This window comes from Schistocerca nitens, unplaced genomic scaffold (genome assembly GCF_023898315.1).
Source record: "Schistocerca nitens isolate TAMUIC-IGC-003100 unplaced genomic scaffold, iqSchNite1.1 HiC_scaffold_377, whole genome shotgun sequence".
Classification (NCBI taxonomy): domain Eukaryota; kingdom Metazoa; phylum Arthropoda; class Insecta; order Orthoptera; family Acrididae; genus Schistocerca; species Schistocerca nitens.
The window spans coordinates 2,089,470-2,112,648 of NW_026045911.1; the positions used below are offsets into that span (position 1 = coordinate 2,089,470).

At 49.1% G+C, this 23,179-nt stretch overlaps 5 non-coding genes across 5 annotated transcripts; all 5 read left to right on the plus strand.

Annotated features, from left to right (window-relative positions):
* The first annotated feature begins 5,446 nt into the window (after positions 1-5,446).
* LOC126229682 (5S ribosomal RNA) lies at positions 5,447-5,564 on the plus strand. Its single transcript, XR_007544217.1, has one exon. It is a non-coding gene; the product is annotated as a 5S ribosomal RNA (ribosomal RNA).
* A 3,915-nt stretch (positions 5,565-9,479) lies between these two features.
* Positions 9,480-9,597, plus strand: LOC126229683 (5S ribosomal RNA). The gene has a single exon (XR_007544218.1). It is a non-coding gene; the product is annotated as a 5S ribosomal RNA (ribosomal RNA).
* Positions 9,598-13,517: 3,920 nt separating this feature from the next.
* LOC126229684 (5S ribosomal RNA) lies at positions 13,518-13,635 on the plus strand. The gene has a single exon (XR_007544219.1). It is a non-coding gene; the product is annotated as a 5S ribosomal RNA (ribosomal RNA).
* A 3,911-nt stretch (positions 13,636-17,546) lies between these two features.
* Positions 17,547-17,664, plus strand: LOC126229686 (5S ribosomal RNA). The gene has a single exon (XR_007544221.1). It is a non-coding gene; the product is annotated as a 5S ribosomal RNA (ribosomal RNA).
* A 3,918-nt stretch (positions 17,665-21,582) lies between these two features.
* Positions 21,583-21,700, plus strand: LOC126229687 (5S ribosomal RNA). Its single transcript, XR_007544222.1, has one exon. It is a non-coding gene; the product is annotated as a 5S ribosomal RNA (ribosomal RNA).
* Positions 21,701-23,179: the final 1,479 nt, after the last annotated feature.

Consider the following 23,179-nt stretch of genomic DNA (forward strand, 5'->3'; position numbering starts at 1 on the left):
GCCATAATGGTGAGGAACGGAATCGACACAGACGACATCAAGACTCTGACTGACGGCCGCGGAATAGCGATCAAAATAGCAGGGACCTACTTTGTCAACATCTACGCGCCGTCAGGCACAGAAAACAAGAGGGCCAGAAGCCAGTTCTTCAATGAAGATATTTGTGCGCTCCTTCCACGCAACAACAGCAATGTTGTGCTGGGAGGCGACTTCAGCTGCGTGTCTGCTCCAGAAGACCAAATCCCGGTACCAAATCTGTGCACAGAGCTGCAGGAACTCTTAAGAAAACTGAATCTACGTGACTCTTGGCGTCTATTAAACCCCAACACAACAGAATTCACGTACTTCCACAACCGCGGAAGAAGCAGGCTTGACAGGATTTATGTGACCAGAGAGTTGGCCGCCTCTATATCATTTGTGGAAGTCTGCCCTGTAATCTTCTCCGACCACTGTGCCTTCACTTGCAAGCTCCAGCTGGCAACGAATAAAATACCAGCAGGAAGATCAACGTGGAAACTTAACACACACCATCTAAGTGACGCTAAACTACAGCAGGAGATAGCGCTCACACTAGAAGAAAGTTTACAGACGCGACAACAATATCCGTCCACCACTCAATGGTGGGTCGCATGTGGGAAACCACAAATAACGAAGACGTTGATAAGGCACAGCGCGGAGAAGGCTTTCTGGAGGAAGAGCACGGCAGACTTTTACACGCAGTGTCTGAAGGACGCGCTCAACTGTCCTCCAGACGACGACCTGCTTCTCACGCGAGTCAGAGGAATAAAGGCGCGACTACTCAACATCAGGCGTCAACAAATGAAAGGCGTCGTCGTCCGCAGCCAGACACACGGCGCCACTGAAGATGAACCTGCCACACTGCACCACCTGCATAGAGAGAGGGAGAGGGCACAAAACAGAATTATAAAGGAGCTTAGCGACGCAGCTGGCCGCAAAATAACAACTAGGAGGGACATGATGCGTCACGTAGAAGAGCACTTCTCCGAACTCTTCAAGGACGAGGTACCAGATGACGCAGAAACAACAAAAATACTACAAGAAACGCGCAGACGGCTGAACGACACCGATCGCGCTTTGCTGACGGAGGCCGTGTCAGAGGATGAAGTCAGAGCCGTCCTCAAAACCTGCGCCAACGGCAAAGCTCCAGGAGCGGACGGATTACCGACAGAATTCTACGCCACCTGCTGGGACAAAGTAGGTGAAATAATAACTGAAATTGTCAACGAAATTCTGGACGGGAAGGAGATACCACCTCCGTTCCTGGAAGGGACCATCACTCTGATACCGAAAACTAAGGCGCCAAAAACGTTAACAGACTTCCGCCCAATTACCCTCCTAAATGCGGACTACAAGCTAGCAGCAAAATGCGTCGCGGAAAATATGAAGCTCGCTCTCAAAAAAGCAATCAGCCCTTGGCAGACATGTGCAGTGTTAGGCAGAAACATCTTCGACGCCGTCTGCACGTACAGAGACGTTATAGCCCACGCCGCATCCAACAGAGCGACTGCAGCGATCATCTCCGTAGACTTCCAAAAGGCCTTCGACAGGATCGGTCACCGGTACCTGCTGAAGACTTTGAGGAGACTAGGTTTTGGCCCCAAATTCGCTCAAGTCATCGAAAACATGCTAACAAATGCCACGTCACGAGTTACTGTAAATGGCTGGACATCTACGCCAATAAAACTGGGGAAATCTGTGAGGCAAGGGTGCCCACTGTCGATGGCACTATTCACAGTAGCCCTCGACCCAGTCCTCAGGAAACTCGCTGCCTCCGTCAACGGCTACAAGCTGCAAGATATAAAAGTGACATGTATGGCATACGCCGATGACTTGAGCATTTTCGTGGACGGTAAAGAGGATATCGACAAAGTCCTCCCAATAATAGTCTTTTGGGAAGGCCTCTGGGGCGAAAACAAACCCCAAAAAAACAGTGCTACTCCCGATAGGAAACGTCAAACTGAGAGAGGCCAGACCATGGTACCAGGTGACCGACAGATATAAGGTGTTAGGTGTTCAGCTGCAGGCCTGCCCACTCAAAATGGCCGCAGAAAACTGGCGGATCATCCTCAACACCACGAGAGGGCTCGTTAGGACACACGCCAACAGAAACCTAACGCTGGATCAGAAAACGCAGCTGATCAACGAAACGATCCTGGCGAAGGCCTGGTACATGGCACAAGTCATAAACGTACCAACAGAAATAGGGAGGTCTATAGGAAGCGCTGTGTACTACCTGCTGTGGAGGCGGGAAATATTCAAAGTGTCGCAAGCCACCAGCACCCTCCCTAGAGAAGAAGGGGGACTGAGCATGATAGATGTCACGACAAAATGCGCTGCACTGTTGCTCCATCGAGCCCTACAACTGGAGGATAGAAGTGTAGACTGTACCACGTCGTCTCTACTGAAGGAATACAGGCCAGACTCCGGGGAAGCGCCGGTAGACATCAGTAGAATACCCTACAAGATGCGCTACTTGAAGCAGATAATAATCGACAGTAGTTACATCACATCCACACTAGCAGTTAAGGAAATGAGAACTGCAGCGAAAATCTACCGCGCACTGAGAGGCAAACAACGCAGAAGCAGAACAGAGACGAATCTTCCAGACCACGACTGGCCACAAGTCTGGAAGAATCTCTCCGAAAAAGCCATTCCTCCAGAAGCTAGAGACACGTGGTACAAAGTCGTACACAACAAGATACCGACGAACGAGCGTCTAGCGCGCATCGGCATGCGCGAGTCGCCGCACTGCGAAGCGTGCAACGAGATCGACACCGTGGAACACCGCTTCACATGTCCGACAAGTCAGGCGATATGGGAGACATGCAGGAAAATGGTGGCACTCATGAACAGGGCGGACCACCGAGCTATAGAAGCCACAGCCCTCACGATCCCGGCTGCAAAATGTTTCCCACGACCCAAACGCGTCGCGACCATGTGGACGTTCGCGATGACAGCGCACGCCATAATCGCGAAAAAGCAAACAGACGCAGTGCAGTTCCTCACCGATCTCTGGGAGGAACACAAACGAGCCAAGCGGAAAAACAACTACAGGCAGACGTTCCAGAACTACCTACAGATAGCGCTGGACGCCGCTTTCAAGGACGCCCTTCGTTCCCACACGCCACGACCGCCTCCGACGTCTCCGCCGCCGCCGCCGCGGATGCCGCCGCCGCCGCGGCCGCCGCCGACGCCGACGCCGACGCCGACGCCACACCACGCCCCCCCCCTAGTCCTCCACGCCCCCGTCGTCGCCGACGCAGAGACCCTCCAACGCCCCGAAAGTGTTGTGGGTTAAAAGTGAGTCCGGAGTAAAATTTGTGCAGTGCAATCACAGTGTCCGCAACGAAAAAAAAAGTGTAAATATTAGTAGATGAGTGCTACGGCTACACATATAGCGCATATCCAGGTAGCGATCATAAAAATGTGCGAAACATCACTTGCTACGCCGAAGATGACTATGTGAGTAGACTAACAAAAGAAACATCTATATTCAATTCATATCTATTCATACTAAGCTCACCTAGAATATATTTGTCCACTTATTGAGTTTTCTTTAATTGTGTCTCATATGTGTTCCATATCGCCCTCACACTATCTCTCTCCCTCTCGCTCTCTCTCTCTCTCTCTCTCTCTCTCTCTCTCTCTCTCTCTCACTCTCTTCCCTTCAATCACCATCTCGTGGACACCTTCGCTATATATTATACAATATTCATTCATTCATATTTGTCTTTGTCCTTTGTCTCCTAGATGTAAGCCTTAGCCAATAAGACAACTCTAATATTAGTTACATGCCACATAATGGCACCAGACCAATAACTCTACCTAGAGTCAAGAGCTTAGAAGTGTTTGAATCAATAACCCATAAAATTTAACAAAAATGCAAACAAAACTGAAAAATGAAATATTTTGCTCCACTGACTTACAAATCAGTGCAACTGTGTAAATCAACCTGCAAACGCACAACATATAACGAAACAGACAATTGCAACAAAGTTACATACCAGAAAAGAAAAGGACTCGATAACTAACAGAAATAGAAATTGAAAGTACCTTCGAATCTCATAACTGTACTTGTTATCTTGTAAATAAAAGTTTATTACGTTAAAAAAAAAAAAAAGGTGCTGTTGGCTCTATCTCATTTTTTAACTTTTACGTCGCTACACCTGCCAGGCCTCTTTTTCGTACTAACTTTCAGGTGTGACATGGATGCTTCCACGAGCATTTTAAAGTACTGTACTAAACGAAAGACACGAAATTACAGTAGTGAACTCAGTTTGAGCAAGAATGCGCGGAGGAAGAGTGCTAGGAACTCGTTGGAAATAACGAAACACTACGAATCGACAGATGTGTCCTTGAAATGCGTCAGAGCCAACTGTTTTGTAGCAGTGCTAAATTCCAAAAACTAACTAAATACATAAATTAAAAAAAAAAAAATCAGCCGTTCTCGTCAGATCGACGAAGATAAGCAACAACGTTAGTATTCGGATCGGCGACCGCCTGGGAACTCTGGCTGTCTTCATTTTTTGCTTTTTTGTCGCTACCCCTGCCAGCCCTCTACTCATGCTACCTTTCTCGTGTGACAAAGATGCTTCCATACTGATTTTAAACTAGATGCGATATTAAGGAACTCCGTTTGAAGAAGAGTGTGCCAAGGAAGATTAGCAAAGTGTCTCTGCAAATAACGAAACAGTATGAAACGACAGAAATGTTGTGAAATACGTCAGGGCATATTGTTTTGTAGCAGTGCACATCTGCAAATTTGTAAACAAAAATTTATCTTTCGCCTCTAGAGGAGATGGATGCTTTGTTGAACCTGTGTCCTCTGTCCGTGTTTTCGCACCTTTCCACGGCACCTTCCCAGCGCAGCGCTGCTCTAGTAGCTCCCAACGGCCGCCCACGGCGTCTCGGACACGCCGGTCAGGCCCGCGGCCGTCTCGCAGATGTTTCTCGTGCTTGTGCGGTCATATGGACCGCGACCCGAGCGGCAGCGAGCGGCAGTCGGGACAAGTCGGGACGGAAGGGAAGGGAAGGGAAGGGGAGGGGAGGGGACAGGCGAGAACGCACCGCGCAAATTACACAAATATCTGAAAAGCGCGGCGCGTGTCAGGCAGGTGAGAAAGCTTCCGTCGGTCCAGCAGGACACTGCCACGCCCCGCGCGGTCCCCCCGCCGCCCGGCCGCGCGCAAGCCCCACAAGATGCGTCGCCCGCGAGTGTCGGAGGCCGCACGCACCAAACGAATGATAGGCGGTGCAACGAGCAGCTGTGTTGTGCGTCTCACCCACGTGGCGGCGCGCGGCACTGCGCGTCGCCTTCGAGGTGGAAGGACGTGCTTTGCGTCAAATGTGCCACGGAAAACGGCGATTGCGTGTGTTGGGAGAAGGGGCGAACGCTTCTTCTGCAGTGCGGCTACGTAATAAGGACGCCAACGGCCATACCATGTTGAATACACCGGTTCTCGTCCGATCACCGAAGTTAAGCAACATCGGGCCCGGTTAGTACTTGGATGGGTGACCGCCTGGGAACACCGGTATCATAGCCCACGCAGCAACAACGAGGAGACCCGCAGCCGTAATCTCTGTCGATTTCCATAAGGCTTTCGACAGGATCAGTCACCGGTACCTGCTGAAAACCATCGCACGCCTCGGATTCGGACCAAAATTCGGCAGAACAATCAGGAACGTCATCACAAATGCCACCTCAACCGTAACAATAAACGGATGGACTTCCAAGTCAATAAGACTGGGAAGATCCGTCAGGCAAGGATGTCCATTATCTATGGCTCTTTTTACAATAGCTCTCGATCCCCTACTTCGAAAACTAACAGCCGAAATCGGAGGATACACAATGGGAGCAACAAACATCGCATGTATGGCCTATGCTGACGACATGGGCATCTTCATTCAGAACGAGAACGAACTAGAAATAATCCAGCCTATCATGGAATCCTTCGAAAAGGCTTCAGGAGCAAAAACGAATCCGAGGAAGACAGTGCTACTACCAATAGGCAACGGCAGACTGCAACCAGCGAGACAGTGGTACCGAGTGACAAACAACCATAAAGCACTCGGAGTGGAACTACAGCAGTGCCCTCTGAAAATGGCAGCACAAAACTGGCGCAGCGTCTTGAACACGACGAGAGGGCTCGTGAGGACGCACGCGAACCGGAGCCTGACGCTGAGCCAAAGAGTGCAGCTGGTAAACGAAACGATCCTGTCGAAAGCGTGGTACATGGCCCAAATACTATGTGCTCCGACAGAAATTGCGCGAGCGATAGGAGGCGCGGCGTACTACCTGCTGTGGAGGCGGGAAATCTTCAAGGTCTCCCAGGCGACGTGTTTCCTGTCGAGGGATGAAGGCGGACTCGGACTGACGGACGTAAAAACAAAATGCGCGGCACTGCTCCTACACCGCGCGATGAAAATGGCGAATCAGAACAATAACAGTATAACGTCCAGCCTGATCCACGAATATAAACCTGAATCTGAAGAGGCTCCTGTAGACACTACGCACATACCATTCAAGTTGCGGCACATAAAACAGATGGCAATCGACAAAAGTTACATCACCGCGGTCGTTGCCAACCCACAACAAAGAACTGCGAGAAAGATCTACAGCGCTCTGAGGGGGAAGGCAAGAAAGTCCAAAATAGAGACGAGACTTCCAGATCACGACTGGCCACAGGTTTGGAAGAACGTCTCGGAACGGACACTTCCTGAGCACGCCAGGGACACGTGGTATAAAATCATCCACGAAACAGTACCAACAAACGAAAAACTGGCACGCATAAAGATGCGGGAATCCCCAAACTGCGAACTCTGCAACCAGACCGACACCATCGAGCATCGGTTTGGCTGCAGAGAGAGCGGGGAAATATGGGCGACAGCGAGAAGTATGATCGCCCACATCAACAGAACCGACGAGAGGGCGATACATGTCTCAGCTGTCACTGTCCCGGACGCGAAGCCTTTCCCCAACGCAAAACGCCTGGCCACAATGTGGATCACCGCCATGACGGCACACGCCATCGTCTCCAAACGGCAGATCGACAAGGCGCAGTTCCTCACGGACCTGTGGGAGGAACACAGGAGGGCCAAACAACGCGCAAAGTACCGAGAGACCTTCCAGAACTTCCTGCAGGTCCCGCTGGACGCCGCCTTCCGAGACGCCTTCAACACAACGTGACCGACGCCCTCCCATAACACCAACACCCCAGTCGCTGAGGACGTCGCCCACCGATCTCCCCAAATCCCCGACGTCAAGTGTGGTGCATTGCGAAAGTGTTGCGAAAACGCGCGCAAAGTGAAAGTGGGAACGTGTAGCAGTGCCAAAGTGAGAGTGACGTGTGCCATTCGTAGTCAAAAGTGATGATAGTCAAATACAGCAGGCAAAAGGAAATAATCAGCCATAAATTTAGTGTACCAAGAAAACAACAAAATATCAAACAGTGTATATCATGTCATTGTGTCCTCTCACTCATATTCTCTCTCTCCCTCTCGCTCTCTCCACTCAAGGTACGTCTATCCTTTCTCTTATCTTTTTGTTTTTTGTTTTTTTTTTGTGTTTTTGATTTCTTGTTTTGTTGTGTTTTATTAATGTGCTGTATGTATGTATATATACATATACAGATGTATGTATATAAATTTCGGCCCATCATGTGCTTAAACGTAGCATGCCTCTTTGCCACCAACAAAATATTAACACTAGACATTCTTCACACCAAATTTCGTGTAAACTGTTGCGACCCAACTTAGGCAGTACACTAACAATCTCCTGCATTCACGATATTACCCACATAGATGCTCTGGTATATATTCCATATTCGCTTTAGCAAACTTGCCAAAATAGGCACACTTAAGTACCATAGATGAATACTACTTTCCTTTTTTTGTACTCTAAATTTAAGAAAAAAAAAATCAAAGTAACGTAAGTTAGTAATTAAAAAGACAAAACAACTGACAGTGAAAATGTAGCTGATGGACACTCAGTGGAAAGTTTTGTAACTCAACCAAAAGACTACTCAAAGAACAATCAAAACAGAAAACGACAAAATGAAAATAACCGATCAATAATCAAGCACTCCACTTCATGTAAAGACCTGTAATTGTTAAAAATTGTAAATAAAAGTTTATATACGTTACAAAAAAAAAAGGTGCTGTTGGCTCTATCTCATTTTTTAACTTTTACGTCGCTACACCTGCCAGGCCTCTTTTTCGTACTAACTTTCAGGTGTGACATGGATGCTTCCACGAGCATTTTAAAGTACTGTACTAAACGAAAGACACGAAATTACAGTAGTGAACTCAGTTTGAGCAAGAATGCGCGGAGGAAGAGTGCTAGGAACTCGTTGGAAATAACGAAACACTACGAATCGACAGATGTGTCCTTGAAATGCGTCAGAGCCAACTGTTTTGTAGCAGTGCTAAATTCCAAAAACTAACTAAATACATAAATTAAAAAAAAAAAAAATCAGCCGTTCTCGTCAGATCGACGAAGATAAGCAACAACGTTAGTATTCGGATCGGCGACCGCCTGGGAACTCTGGCTGTCTTCATTTTTTGCTTTTTTGTCGCTACCCCTGCCAGCCCTCTACTCATGCTACCTTTCTCGTGTGACAAAGATGCTTCCATACTGATTTTAAACTAGATGCGATATTAAGGAACTCCGTTTGAAGAAGAGTGTGCCAAGGAAGATTAGCAAAGTGTCTCTGCAAATAACGAAACAGTATGAAACGACAGAAATGTTGTGAAATACGTCAGGGCATATTGTTTTGTAGCAGTGCACATCCGCAAATTTGTAAACAAAAATTTATCTTTCGCCTCTAGAGGAGATGGATGCTTTGTTGAACCTGTGTCCTCTGTCCGTGTTTTCGCACCTTTCCACGGCACCTTCCCAGCGCAGCGCTGCTCTAGTAGCTCCCAACGGCCGCCCACGGCGTCTCGGACACGCCGGTCAGGCCCGCGGCCGTCTCGCAGATGTTTCTCGTGCTTGTGCGGTCATATGGACCGCGACCCGAGCGGCAGTGAGCGGCAGTCGGGACAAGTCGGGACGGAAGGGAAGGGAAGGGAAGGGGAGGGGAGGGGACAGGCGAGAACGCACCGCGCAAATTACACAAATATCTGAAAAGCGCGGCGCGTGTCAGGCAGGTGAGAAAGCTTCCGTCGGTCCAGCAGGACACTGCCACGCCCCGCGCGGTCCCCCCGCCGCCCGGCCGCGCGCAAGCCCCACAAGATGCGTCGCCCGCGAGTGTCGGAGGCCGCACGCACCAAACGAATGATAGGCGGTGCAACGAGCAGCTGTGTTGTGCGTCTCACCCACGTGGCGGCGCGCGGCACTGCGCGTCGCCTTCGAGGTGGAAGGACGTGCTTTGCGTCAAATGTGCCACGGAAAACGGCGATTGCGTGTGTTGGGAGAAGGGGCGAACGCTTCTTCTGCAGTGCGGCTACGTAATAAGGACGCCAACGGCCATACCATGTTGAATACACCGGTTCTCGTCCGATCACCGAAGTTAAGCAACATCGGGCCCGGTTAGTACTTGGATGGGTGACCGCCTGGGAACACCGGTATCATAGCCCACGCAGCAACAACGAGGAGACCCGCAGCCGTAATCTCTGTCGATTTCCATAAGGCTTTCGACAGGATCAGTCACCGGTACCTGCTGAAAACCATCGCACGCCTCGGATTCGGACCAAAATTCGGCAGAACAATCAGGAACGTCATCACAAATGCCACCTCAACCGTAACAATAAACGGATGGACTTCCAAGTCAATAAGACTGGGAAGATCCGTCAGGCAAGGATGTCCATTATCTATGGCTCTTTTTACAATAGCTCTCGATCCCCTACTTCGAAAACTAACAGCCGAAATCGGAGGATACACAATGGGAGCAACAAACATCGCATGTATGGCCTATGCTGACGACATGGGCATCTTCATTCAGAACGAGAACGAACTAGAAATAATCCAGCCTATCATGGAATCCTTCGAAAAGGCTTCAGGAGCAAAAACGAATCCGAGGAAGACAGTGCTACTACCAATAGGCAACGGCAGACTGCAACCAGCGAGACAGTGGTACCGAGTGACAAACAACCATAAAGCACTCGGAGTGGAACTACAGCAGTGCCCTCTGAAAATGGCAGCACAAAACTGGCGCAGCGTCTTGAACACGACGAGAGGGCTCGTGAGGACGCACGCGAACCGGAGCCTGACGCTGAGCCAAAGAGTGCAGCTGGTAAACGAAACGATCCTGTCGAAAGCGTGGTACATGGCCCAAATACTATGTGCTCCGACAGAAATTGCGCGAGCGATAGGAGGCGCGGCGTACTACCTGCTGTGGAGGCGGGAAATCTTCAAGGTCTCCCAGGCGACGTGTTTCCTGTCGAGGGATGAAGGCGGACTCGGACTGACGGACGTAAAAACAAAATGCGCGGCACTGCTCCTACACCGCGCGATGAAAATGGCGAATCAGAACAATAACAGTATAACGTCCAGCCTGATCCACGAATATAAACCTGAATCTGAAGAGGCTCCTGTAGACACTACGCACATACCATTCAAGTTGCGGCACATAAAACAGATGGCAATCGACAAAAGTTACATCACCGCGGTCGTTGCCAACCCACAACAAAGAACTGCGAGAAAGATCTACAGCGCTCTGAGGGGGAAGGCAAGAAAGTCCAAAATAGAGACGAGACTTCCAGATCACGACTGGCCACAGGTTTGGAAGAACGTCTCGGAACGGACACTTCCTGAGCACGCCAGGGACACGTGGTATAAAATCATCCACGAAACAGTACCAACAAACGAAAAACTGGCACGCATAAAGATGCGGGAATCCCCAAACTGCGAACTCTGCAACCAGACCGACACCATCGAGCATCGGTTTGGCTGCAGAGAGAGCGGGGAAATATGGGCGACAGCGAGAAGTATGATCGCCCACATCAACAGAACCGACGAGAGGGCGATACATGTCTCAGCTGTCACTGTCCCGGACGCGAAGCCTTTCCCCAACGCAAAACGCCTGGCCACAATGTGGATCACCGCCATGACGGCACACGCCATCGTCTCCAAACGGCAGATCGACAAGGCGCAGTTCCTCACGGACCTGTGGGAGGAACACAGGAGGGCCAAACAACGCGCAAAGTACCGAGAGACCTTCCAGAACTTCCTGCAGGTCCCGCTGGACGCCGCCTTCCGAGACGCCTTCAACACAACGTGACCGACGCCCTCCCATAACACCAACACCCCAGTCGCTGAGGACGTCGCCCACCGATCTCCCCAAATCCCCGACGTCAAGTGTGGTGCATTGCGAAAGTGTTGCGAAAACGCGCGCAAAGTGAAAGTGGGAACGTGTAGCAGTGCCAAAGTGAGAGTGACGTGTGCCATTCGTAGTCAAAAGTGATGATAGTCAAATACAGCAGGCAAAAGGAAATAATCAGCCATAAATTTAGTGTACCAAGAAAACAACAAAATATCAAACAGTGTATATCATGTCATTGTGTCCTCTCACTCATATTCTCTCTCTCCCTCTCGCTCTCTCCACTCAAGGTACGTCTATCCTTTCTCTTATCTTTTTGTTTTTTGTTTTTTTTTTTGTGTTTTTGATTTCTTGTTTTGTTGTGTTTTATTAATGTGCTGTATGTATGTATATATACATATACAGATGTATGTATATAAATTTCGGCCCATCATGTGCTTAAACGTAGCATGCCTCTTTGCCACCAACAAAATATTAACACTAGACATTCTTCACACCAAATTTCGTGTAAACTGTTGCGACCCAACTTAGGCAGTACACTAACAATCTCCTGCATTCACGATATTACCCACATAGATGCTCTGGTATATATTCCATATTCGCTTTAGCAAACTTGCCAAAATAGGCACACTTAAGTACCATAGATGAATACTACTTTCCTTTTTTTGTACTCTAAATTTAAGAAAAAAAAAATCAAAGTAACGTAAGTTAGTAATTAAAAAGACAAAACAACTGACAGTGAAAATGTAGCTGATGGACACTCAGTGGAAAGTTTTGTAACTCAACCAAAAGACTACTCAAAGAACAATCAAAACAGAAAACGACAAAATGAAAATAACCGATCAATAATCAAGCACTCCACTTCATGTAAAGACCTGTAATTGTTAAAAATTGTAAATAAAAGTTTATATACGTTACAAAAAAAAAAAAGGTGCTGTTGGCTCTATCTCATTTTTTAACTTTTACGTCGCTACACCTGCCAGGCCTCTTTTTCGTACTAACTTTCAGGTGTGACATGGATGCTTCCACGAGCATTTTAAAGTACTGTACTAAACGAAAGACACGAAATTACAGTAGTGAACTCAGTTTGAGCAAGAATGCGCGGAGGAAGAGTGCTAGGAACTCGTTGGAAATAACGAAACACTACGAATCGACAGATGTGTCCTTGAAATGCGTCAGAGCCAACTGTTTTGTAGCAGTGCTAAATTCCAAAAACTAACTAAATACATAAATTAAAAAAAAAAAAAAAATCAGCCGTTCTCGTCAGATCGACGAAGATAAGCAACAACGTTAGTATTCGGATCGGCGACCGCCTGGGAACTCTGGCTGTCTTCATTTTTTGCTTTTTTGTCGCTACCCCTGCCAGCCCTCTACTCATGCTACCTTTCTCGTGTGACAAAGATGCTTCCATACTGATTTTAAACTAGATGCGATATTAAGGAACTCCGTTTGAAGAAGAGTGTGCCAAGGAAGATTAGCAAAGTGTCTCTGCAAATAACGAAACAGTATGAAACGACAGAAATGTTGTGAAATACGTCAGGGCATATTGTTTTGTAGCAGTGCACATCTGCAAATTTGTAAACAAAAATTTATCTTTCGCCTCTAGAGGAGATGGATGCTTTGTTGAACCTGTGTCCTCTGTCCGTGTTTTCGCACCTTTCCACGGCACCTTCCCAGCGCAGCGCTGCTCTAGTAGCTCCCAACGGCCGCCCACGGCGTCTCGGACACGCCGGTCAGGCCCGCGGCCGTCTCGCAGATGTTTCTCGTGCTTGTGCGGTCATATGGACCGCGACCCGAGCGGCAGCGAGCGGCAGTCGGGACAAGTCGGGACGGAAGGGAAGGGAAGGGAAGGGGAGGGGAGGGGACAGGCGAGAACGCACCGCGCAAATTACACAAATATCTGAAAAGCGCGGCGCGTGTCAGGCAGGTGAGAAAGCTTCCGTCGGTCCAGCAGGACACTGCCACGCCCCGCGCGGTCCCCCCGCCGCCCGGCCGCGCGCAAGCCCCACAAGATGCGTCGCCCGCGAGTGTCGGAGGCCGCACGCACCAAACGAATGATAGGCGGTGCAACGAGCAGCTGTGTTGTGCGTCTCACCCACGTGGCGGCGCGCGGCACTGCGCGTCGCCTTCGAGGTGGAAGGACGTGCTTTGCGTCAAATGTGCCACGGAAAACGGCGATTGCGTGTGTTGGGAGAAGGGGCGAACGCTTCTTCTGCAGTGCGGCTACGTAATAAGGACGCCAACGGCCATACCATGTTGAATACACCGGTTCTCGTCCGATCACCGAAGTTAAGCAACATCGGGCCCGGTTAGTACTTGGATGGGTGACCGCCTGGGAACACCGGTATCATAGCCCACGCAGCAACAACGAGGAGACCCGCAGCCGTAATCTCTGTCGATTTCCATAAGGCTTTCGACAGGATCAGTCACCGGTACCTGCTGAAAACCATCGCACGCCTCGGATTCGGACCAAAATTCGGCAGAACAATCAGGAACGTCATCACAAATGCCACCTCAACCGTAACAATAAACGGATGGACTTCCAAGTCAATAAGACTGGGAAGATCCGTCAGGCAAGGATGTCCATTATCTATGGCTCTTTTTACAATAGCTCTCGATCCCCTACTTCGAAAACTAACAGCCGAAATCGGAGGATACACAATGGGAGCAACAAACATCGCATGTATGGCCTATGCTGACGACATGGGCATCTTCATTCAGAACGAGAACGAACTAGAAATAATCCAGCCTATCATGGAATCCTTCGAAAAGGCTTCAGGAGCAAAAACGAATCCGAGGAAGACAGTGCTACTACCAATAGGCAACGGCAGACTGCAACCAGCGAGACAGTGGTACCGAGTGACAAACAACCATAAAGCACTCGGAGTGGAACTACAGCAGTGCCCTCTGAAAATGGCAGCACAAAACTGGCGCAGCGTCTTGAACACGACGAGAGGGCTCGTGAGGACGCACGCGAACCGGAGCCTGACGCTGAGCCAAAGAGTGCAGCTGGTAAACGAAACGATCCTGTCGAAAGCGTGGTACATGGCCCAAATACTATGTGCTCCGACAGAAATTGCGCGAGCGATAGGAGGCGCGGCGTACTACCTGCTGTGGAGGCGGGAAATCTTCAAGGTCTCCCAGGCGACGTGTTTCCTGTCGAGGGATGAAGGCGGACTCGGACTGACGGACGTAAAAACAAAATGCGCGGCACTGCTCCTACACCGCGCGATGAAAATGGCGAATCAGAACAATAACAGTATAACGTCCAGCCTGATCCACGAATATAAACCTGAATCTGAAGAGGCTCCTGTAGACACTACGCACATACCATTCAAGTTGCGGCACATAAAACAGCGACAAAAGTTACATCACCGCGGTCGTTGCCAACCCACAACAAAGAACTGCGAGAAAGATCTACAGCGCTCTGAGGGGGAAGGCAAGAAAGTCCAAAATAGAGACGAGACTTCCAGATCACGACTGGCCACAGGTTTGGAAGAACGTCTCGGAACGGACACTTCCTGAGCACGCCAGGGACACGTGGTATAAAATCATCCACGAAACAGTACCAACAAACGAAAAACTGGCACGCATAAAGATGCGGGAATCCCCAAACTGCGAACTCTGCAACCAGACCGACACCATCGAGCATCGGTTTGGCTGCAGAGAGAGCGGGGAAATATGGGCGACAGCGAGAAGTATGATCGCCCACATCAACAGAACCGACGAGAGGGCGATACATGTCTCAGCTGTCACTGTCCCGGACGCGAAGCCTTTCCCCAACGCAAAACGCCTGGCCACAATGTGGATCACCGCCATGACGGCACACGCCATCGTCTCCAAACGGCAGATCGACAAGGCGCAGTTCCTCACGGACCTGTGGGAGGAACACAGGAGGGCCAAACAACGCGCAAAGTACCGAGAGACCTTCCAGAACTTCCTGCAGGTCCCGCTGGACGCCGCCTTCCGAGACGCCTTCAACACAACGTGACCGACGCCCTCCCATAACACCAACACCCCAGTCGCTGAGGACGTCGCCCACCGATCTCCCCAAATCCCCGACGTCAAGTGTGGTGCATTGCGAAAGTGTTGCGAAAACGCGCGCAAAGTGAAAGTGGGAACGTGTAGCAGTGCCAAAGTGAGAGTGACGTGTGCCATTCGTAGTCAAAAGTGATGATAGTCAAATACAGCAGGCAAAAGGAAATAATCAGCCATAAATTTAGTGTACCAAGAAAACAACAAAATATCAAACAGTGTATATCATGTCATTGTGTCCTCTCACTCATATTCTCTCTCTCCCTCTCGCTCTCTCCACTCAAGGTACGTCTATCCTTTCTCTTATCTTTTTGTTTTTTGTTTTTTTTTTTGTGTTTTTGATTTCTTGTTTTGTTGTGTTTTATTAATGTGCTGTATGTATGTATATATACATATACAGATGTATGTATATAAATTTCGGCCCATCATGTGCTTAAACGTAGCATGCCTCTTTGCCACCAACAAAATATTAACACTAGACATTCTTCACACCAAATTTCGTGTAAACTGTTGCGACCCAACTTAGGCAGTACACTAACAATCTCCTGCATTCACGATATTACCCACATAGATGCTCTGGTATATATTCCATATTCGCTTTAGCAAACTTGCCAAAATAGGCACACTTAAGTACCATAGATGAATACTACTTTCCTTTTTTTGTACTCTAAATTTAAGAAAAAAAAAATCAAAGTAACGTAAGTTAGTAATTAAAAAGACAAAACAACTGACAGTGAAAATGTAGCTGATGGACACTCAGTGGAAAGTTTTGTAACTCAACCAAAAGACTACTCAAAGAACAATCAAAACAGAAAACGACAAAATGAAAATAACCGATCAATAATCAAGCACTCCACTTCATGTAAAGACCTGTAATTGTTAAAAATTGTAAATAAAAGTTTATATACGTTACAAAAAAAAAAAAGGTGCTGTTGGCTCTATCTCATTTTTTAACTTTTACGTCGCTACACCTGCCAGGCCTCTTTTTCGTACTAACTTTCAGGTGTGACATGGATGCTTCCACGAGCATTTTAAAGTACTGTACTAAACGAAAGACACGAAATTACAGTAGTGAACTCAGTTTGAGCAAGAATGCGCGGAGGAAGAGTGCTAGGAACTCGTTGGAAATAACGAAACACTACGAATCGACAGATGTGTCCTTGAAATGCGTCAGAGCCAACTGTTTTGTAGCAGTGCTAAATTCCAAAAACTAACTAAATACATAAATTAAAAAAAAAAAAAAATCAGCCGTTCTCGTCAGATCGACGAAGATAAGCAACAACGTTAGTATTCGGATCGGCGACCGCCTGGGAACTCTGGCTGTCTTCATTTTTTGCTTTTTTGTCGCTACCCCTGCCAGCCCTCTACTCATGCTACCTTTCTCGTGTGACAAAGATGCTTCCATACTGATTTTAAACTAGATGCGATATTAAGGAACTCCGTTTGAAGAAGAGTGTGCCAAGGAAGATTAGCAAAGTGTCTCTGCAAATAACGAAACAGTATGAAACGACAGAAATGTTGTGAAATACGTCAGGGCATATTGTTTTGTAGCAGTGCACATCTGCAAATTTGTAAACAAAAATTTATCTTTCGCCTCTAGAGGAGATGGATGCTTTGTTGAACCTGTGTCCTCTGTCCGTGTTTTCGCACCTTTCCACGGCACCTTCCCAGCGCAGCGCTGCTCTAGTAGCTCCCAACGGCCGCCCACGGCGTCTCGGACACGCCGGTCAGGCCCGCGGCCGTCTCGCAGATGTTTCTCGTGCTTGTGCGGTCATATGGACCGCGACCCGAGCGGCAGCGAGCGGCAGTCGGGACAAGTCGGGACGGAAGGGAAGGGAAGGGAAGGGGAGGGGAGGGGACAGGCGAGAACGCACCGCGCAAATTACACAAATATCTGAAAAGCGCGGCGCGTGTCAGGCAGGTGAGAAAGCTTCCGTCGGTCCAGCAGGACACTGCCACGCCCCGCGCGGTCCCCCCGCCGCCCGGCCGCGCGCAAGCCCCACAAGATGCGTCGCCCGCGAGTGTCGGAGGCCGCACGCACCAAACGAATGATAGGCGGTGCAACGAGCAGCTGTGTTGTGCGTCTCACCCACGTGGCGGCGCGCGGCACTGCGCGTCGCCTTCGAGGTGGAAGGACGTGCTTTGCGTCAAATGTGCCACGGAAAACGGCGATTGCGTGTGTTGGGAGAAGGGGCGAACGCTTCTTCTGCAGTGCGGCTACGTAATAAGGACGCCAACGGCCATACCATGTTGAATACACCGGTTCTCGTCCGATCACCGAAGTTAAGCAACATCGGGCCCGGTTAGTACTTGGATGGGTGACCGCCTGGGAACACCGGTATCATAGCCCACGCAGCAACAACGAGGAGACCCGCAGCCGTAATCTCTGTCGATTTCCATAAGGCTTTCGACAGGATCAGTCACCGGTACCTGCTGAAAACCATCGCACGCCTCGGATTCGGACCAAAATTCGGCAGAACAATCAGGAACGTCATCACAAATGCCACCTCAACCGTAACAATAAACGGATGGACTTCCAAGTCAATAAGACTGGGAAGATCCGTCAGGCAAGGATGTCCATTATCTATGGCTCTTTTTACAATAGCTCTCGATCCCCTACTTCGAAAACTAACAGCCGAAATCGGAGGATACACAATGGGAGCAACAAACATCGCATGTATGGCCTATGCTGACGACATGGGCATCTTCATTCAGAACGAGAACGAACTAGAAATAATCCAGCCTATCATGGAATCCTTCGAAAAGGCTTCAGGAGCAAAAACGAATCCGAGGAAGACAGTGCTACTACCAATAGGCAACGGCACACTGCAACCAGCGAGACAGTGGTACCGAGTGACAAACAACCATAAAGCACTCGGAGTGGAACTACAGCAGTGCCCTCTGAAAATGGCAGCACAAAACTGGCGCAGCGTCTTGAACACGACGAGAGGGCTCGTGAGGACGCACGCGAACCGGAGCCTGACGCTGAGCCAAAGAGTGCAGCTGGTAAACGAAACGATCCTGTCGAAAGCGTGGTACATGGCCCAAATACTATGTGCTCCGACAGAAATTGCGCGAGCGATAGGAGGCGCGGCGTACTACCTGCTGTGGAGGCGGGAAATCTTCAAGGTCTCCCAGGCGACGTGTTTCCTGTCGAGGGATGAAGGCGGACTCGGACTGACGGACGTAAAAACAAAATGCGCGGCACTGCTCCTACACCGCGCGATGAAAATGGCGAATCAGAACAATAACAGTATAACGTCCAGCCTGATCCACGAATATAAACCTGAATCTGAAGAGGCTCCTGTAGACACTACGCACATACCATTCAAGTTGCGGCACATAAAACAGATGGCAATCGACAAAAGTTACATCACCGCGGTCGTTGCCAACCCACAACAAAGAACTGCGAGAAAGATCTACAGCGCTCTGAGGGGGAAGGCAAGAAAGTCCAAAATAGAGACGAGACTTCCAGATCACGACTGGCCACAGGTTTGGAAGAACGTCTCGGAACGGACACTTCCTGAGCACGCCAGGGACACGTGGTATAAAATCATCCACGAAACAGTACCAACAAACGAAAAACTGGCACGCATAAAGATGCGGGAATCCCCAAACTGCGAACTCTGCAACCAGACCGACACCATCGAGCATCGGTTTGGCTGCAGAGAGAGCGGGGAAATATGGGCGACAGCGAGAAGTATGATCGCCCACATCAACAGAACCGACGAGAGGGCGATACATGTCTCAGCTGTCACTGTCCCGGACGCGAAGCCTTTCCCCAACGCAAAACGCCTGGCCACAATGTGGATCACCGCCATGACGGCACACGCCATCGTCTCCAAACGGCAGATCGACAAGGCGCAGTTCCTCACGGACCTGTGGGAGGAACACAGGAGGGCCAAACAACGCGCAAAGTACCGAGAGACCTTCCAGAACTTCCTGCAGGTCCCGCTGGACGCCGCCTTCCGAGACGCCTTCAACACAACGTGACCGACGCCCTCCCATAACACCAACACCCCAGTCGCTGAGGACGTCGCCCACCGATCTCCCCAAATCCCCGACGTCAAGTGTGGTGCATTGCGAAAGTGTTGCGAAAACGCGCGCAAAGTGAAAGTGGGAACGTGTAGCAGTGCCAAAGTGAGAGTGACGTGTGCCATTCGTAGTCAAAAGTGATGATAGTCAAATACAGCAGGCAAAAGGAAATAATCAGCCATAAATTTAGTGTACCAAGAAAACAACAAAATATCAAACAGTGTATATCATGTCATTGTGTCCTCTCACTCATATTCTCTCTCTCCCTCTCGCTCTCTCCACTCAAGGTACGTCTATCCTTTCTCTTATCTTTTTGTTTTTTGTTTTTTTTTTTGTGTTTTTGATTTCTTGTTTTGTTGTGTTTTATTAATGTGCTGTATGTATGTATATATACATATACAGATGTATGTATATAAATTTCGGCCCATCATGTGCTTAAACGTAGCATGCCTCTTTGCCACCAACAAAATATTAACACTAGACATTCTTCACACCAAATTTCGTGTAAACTGTTGCGACCCAACTTAGGCAGTACACTAACAATCTCCTGCATTCACGATATTACCCACATAGATGCTCTGGTATATATTCCATATTCGCTTTAGCAAACTTGCCAAAATAGGCACACTTAAGTACCATAGATGAATACTACTTTCCTTTTTTTGTACTCTAAATTTAAGAAAAAAAAATCAAAGTAACGTAAGTTAGTAATTAAAAAGACAAAACAACTGACAGTGAAAATGTAGCTGATGGACACTCAGTGGAAAGTTTTGTAACTCAACCAAAAGACTACTCAAAGAACAATCAAAACAGAAAACGACAAAATGAAAATAACCGATCAATAATCAAGCACTCCACTTCATGTAAAGACCTGTAATTGTTAAAAGTTGTAAATAAAAGTTTATATACGTTACAAAAAAAAAAAAGGTGCTGTTAGCTCTATCTCATTTTTTAACTTTTACGTCGCTACACCTGCCAGGCCTCTTTTTCGTACTAACTTTCAGGTGTGACATGGATGCTTCCACGAGCATTTTAAAGTACTGTACTAAACGAAAGACACGAAATTACAGTAGTGAACTCAGTTTGAGCAAGAATGCGCGGAGGAAGAGTGCTAGGAACTCGTTGGAAATAACGAAACACTACGAATCGACAGATGTGTCCTTGAAATGCGTCAGAGCCAACTGTTTTGTAGCAGTGCTAAATTCCAAAAACTAACTAAATACATAAATTAAAAAAAAAAAAAAATCAGCCGTTCTCGTCAGATCGACGAAGATAAGCAACAACGTTAGTATTCGGATCGGCGACCGCCTGGGAACTCTGGCTGTCTTCATTTTTTGCTTTTTTGTCGCTACCCCTGCCAGCCCTCTACTCATGCTACCTTTCTCGTGTGACAAAGATGCTTCCATACTGATTTTAAACTAGATGCGATATTAAGGAACTCCGTTTGAAGAAGAGTGTGCCAAGGAAGATTAGCAAAGTGTCTCTGCAAATAACGAAACAGTATGAAACGACAGAAATGTTGTGAAATACGTCAGGGCATATTGTTTTGTAGCAGTGCACATCTGCAAATTTGTAAACAAAAATTTATCTTTCGCCTCTAGAGGAGATGGATGCTTTGTTGAACCTGTGTCCTCTGTCCGTGTTTTCGCACCTTTCCACGGCACCTTCCCAGCGCAGCGCTGCTCTAGTAGCTCCCAACGGCCGCCCACGGCGTCTCGGACACGCCGGTCAGGCCCGCGGCCGTCTCGCAGATGTTTCTCGTGCTTGTGCGGTCATATGGACCGCGACCCGAGCGGCAGCGAGCGGCAGTCGGGACAAGTCGGGACGGAAGGGAAGGGAAGGGAAGGGGAGGGGAGGGGACAGGCGAGAACGCACCGCGCAAATTACACAAATATCTGAAAAGCGCGGCGCGTGTCAGGCAGGTGAGAAAGCTTCCGTCGGTCCAGCAGGACACTGCCACGCCCCGCGCGGTCCCCCCGCCGCCCGGCCGCGCGCAAGCCCCACAAGATGCGTCGCCCGCGAGTGTCGGAGGCCGCACGCACCAAACGAATGATAGGCGGTGCAACGAGCAGCTGTGTTGTGCGTCTCACCCACGTGGCGGCGCGCGGCACTGCGCGTCGCCTTCGAGGTGGAAGGACGTGCTTTGCGTCAAATGTGCCACGGAAAACGGCGATTGCGTGTGTTGGGAGAAGGGGCGAACGCTTCTTCTGCAGTGCGGCTACGTAATAAGGACGCCAACGGCCATACCATGTTGAATACACCGGTTCTCGTCCGATCACCGAAGTTAAGCAACATCGGGCCCGGTTAGTACTTGGATGGGTGACCGCCTGGGAACACCGGTATCATAGCCCACGCAGCAACAACGAGGAGACCCGCAGCCGTAATCTCTGTCGATTTCCATAAGGCTTTCGACAGGATCAGTCACCGGTACCTGCTGAAAACCATCGCACGCCTCGGATTCGGACCAAAATTCGGCAGAACAATCAGGAACGTCATCACAAATGCCACCTCAACCGTAACAATAAACGGATGGACTTCCAAGTCAATAAGACTGGGAAGATCCGTCAGGCAAGGATGTCCATTATCTATGGCTCTTTTTACAATAGCTCTCGATCCCCTACTTCGAAAACTAACAGCCGAAATCGGAGGATACACAATGGGAGCAACAAACATCGCATGTATGGCCTATGCTGACGACATGGGCATCTTCATTCAGAACGAGAACGAACTAGAAATAATCCAGCCTATCATGGAATCCTTCGAAAAGGCTTCAGGAGCAAAAACGAATCCGAGGAAGACAGTGCTACTACCAATAGGCAACGGCAGACTGCAACCAGCGAGACAGTGGTACCGAGTGACAAACAACCATAAAGCACTCGGAGTGGAACTACAGCAGTGCCCTCTGAAAATGGCAGCACAAAACTGGCGCAGCGTCTTGAACACGACGAGAGGGCTCGTGAGGACGCACGCGAACCGGAGCCTGACGCTGAGCCAAAGAGTGCAGCTGGTAAACGAAACGATCCTGTCGAAAGCGTGGTACATGGCCCAAATACTATGTGCTCCGACAGAAATTGCGCGAGCGATAGGAGGCGCGGCGTACTACCTGCTGTGGAGGCGGGAAATCTTCAAGGTCTCCCAGGCGACGTGTTTCCTGTCGAGGGATGAAGGCGGACTCGGACTGACGGACGTAAAAACAAAATGCGCGGCACTGCTCCTACACCGCGCGATGAAAATGGCGAATCAGAACAATAACAGTATAACGTCCAGCCTGATCCACGAATATAAACCTGAATCTGAAGAGGCTCCTGTAGACACTACGCACATACCATTCAAGTTGCGGCACATAAAACAGATGGCAATCGACAAAAGTTACATCACCGCGGTCGTTGCCAACCCACAACAAAGAACTGCGAGAAAGATCTACAGCGCTCTGAGGGGGAAGGCAAGAAAGTCCAAAATAGAGACGAGACTTCCAGATCACGACTGGCCACAGGTTTGGAAGAACGTCTCGGAACGGACACTTCCTGAGCACGCCAGGGACACGTGGTATAAAATCATCCACGAATCAGTACCAACAAACGAAAAACTGGCACGCATAAAGATGCGGGAATCCCCAAACTGCGAACTCTGCAACCAGACCGACACCATCGAGCATCGGTTTGGCTGCAGAGAGAGCGGGGAAATATGGGCGACAGCGAGAAGTATGATCGCCCACATCAACAGAACCGACGAGAGGGCGATACATGTCTCAGCTGTCACTGTCCCGGACGCGAAGCCTTTCCCCAACGCAAAACGCCTGGCCACAATGTGGATCACCGCCATGACGGCAC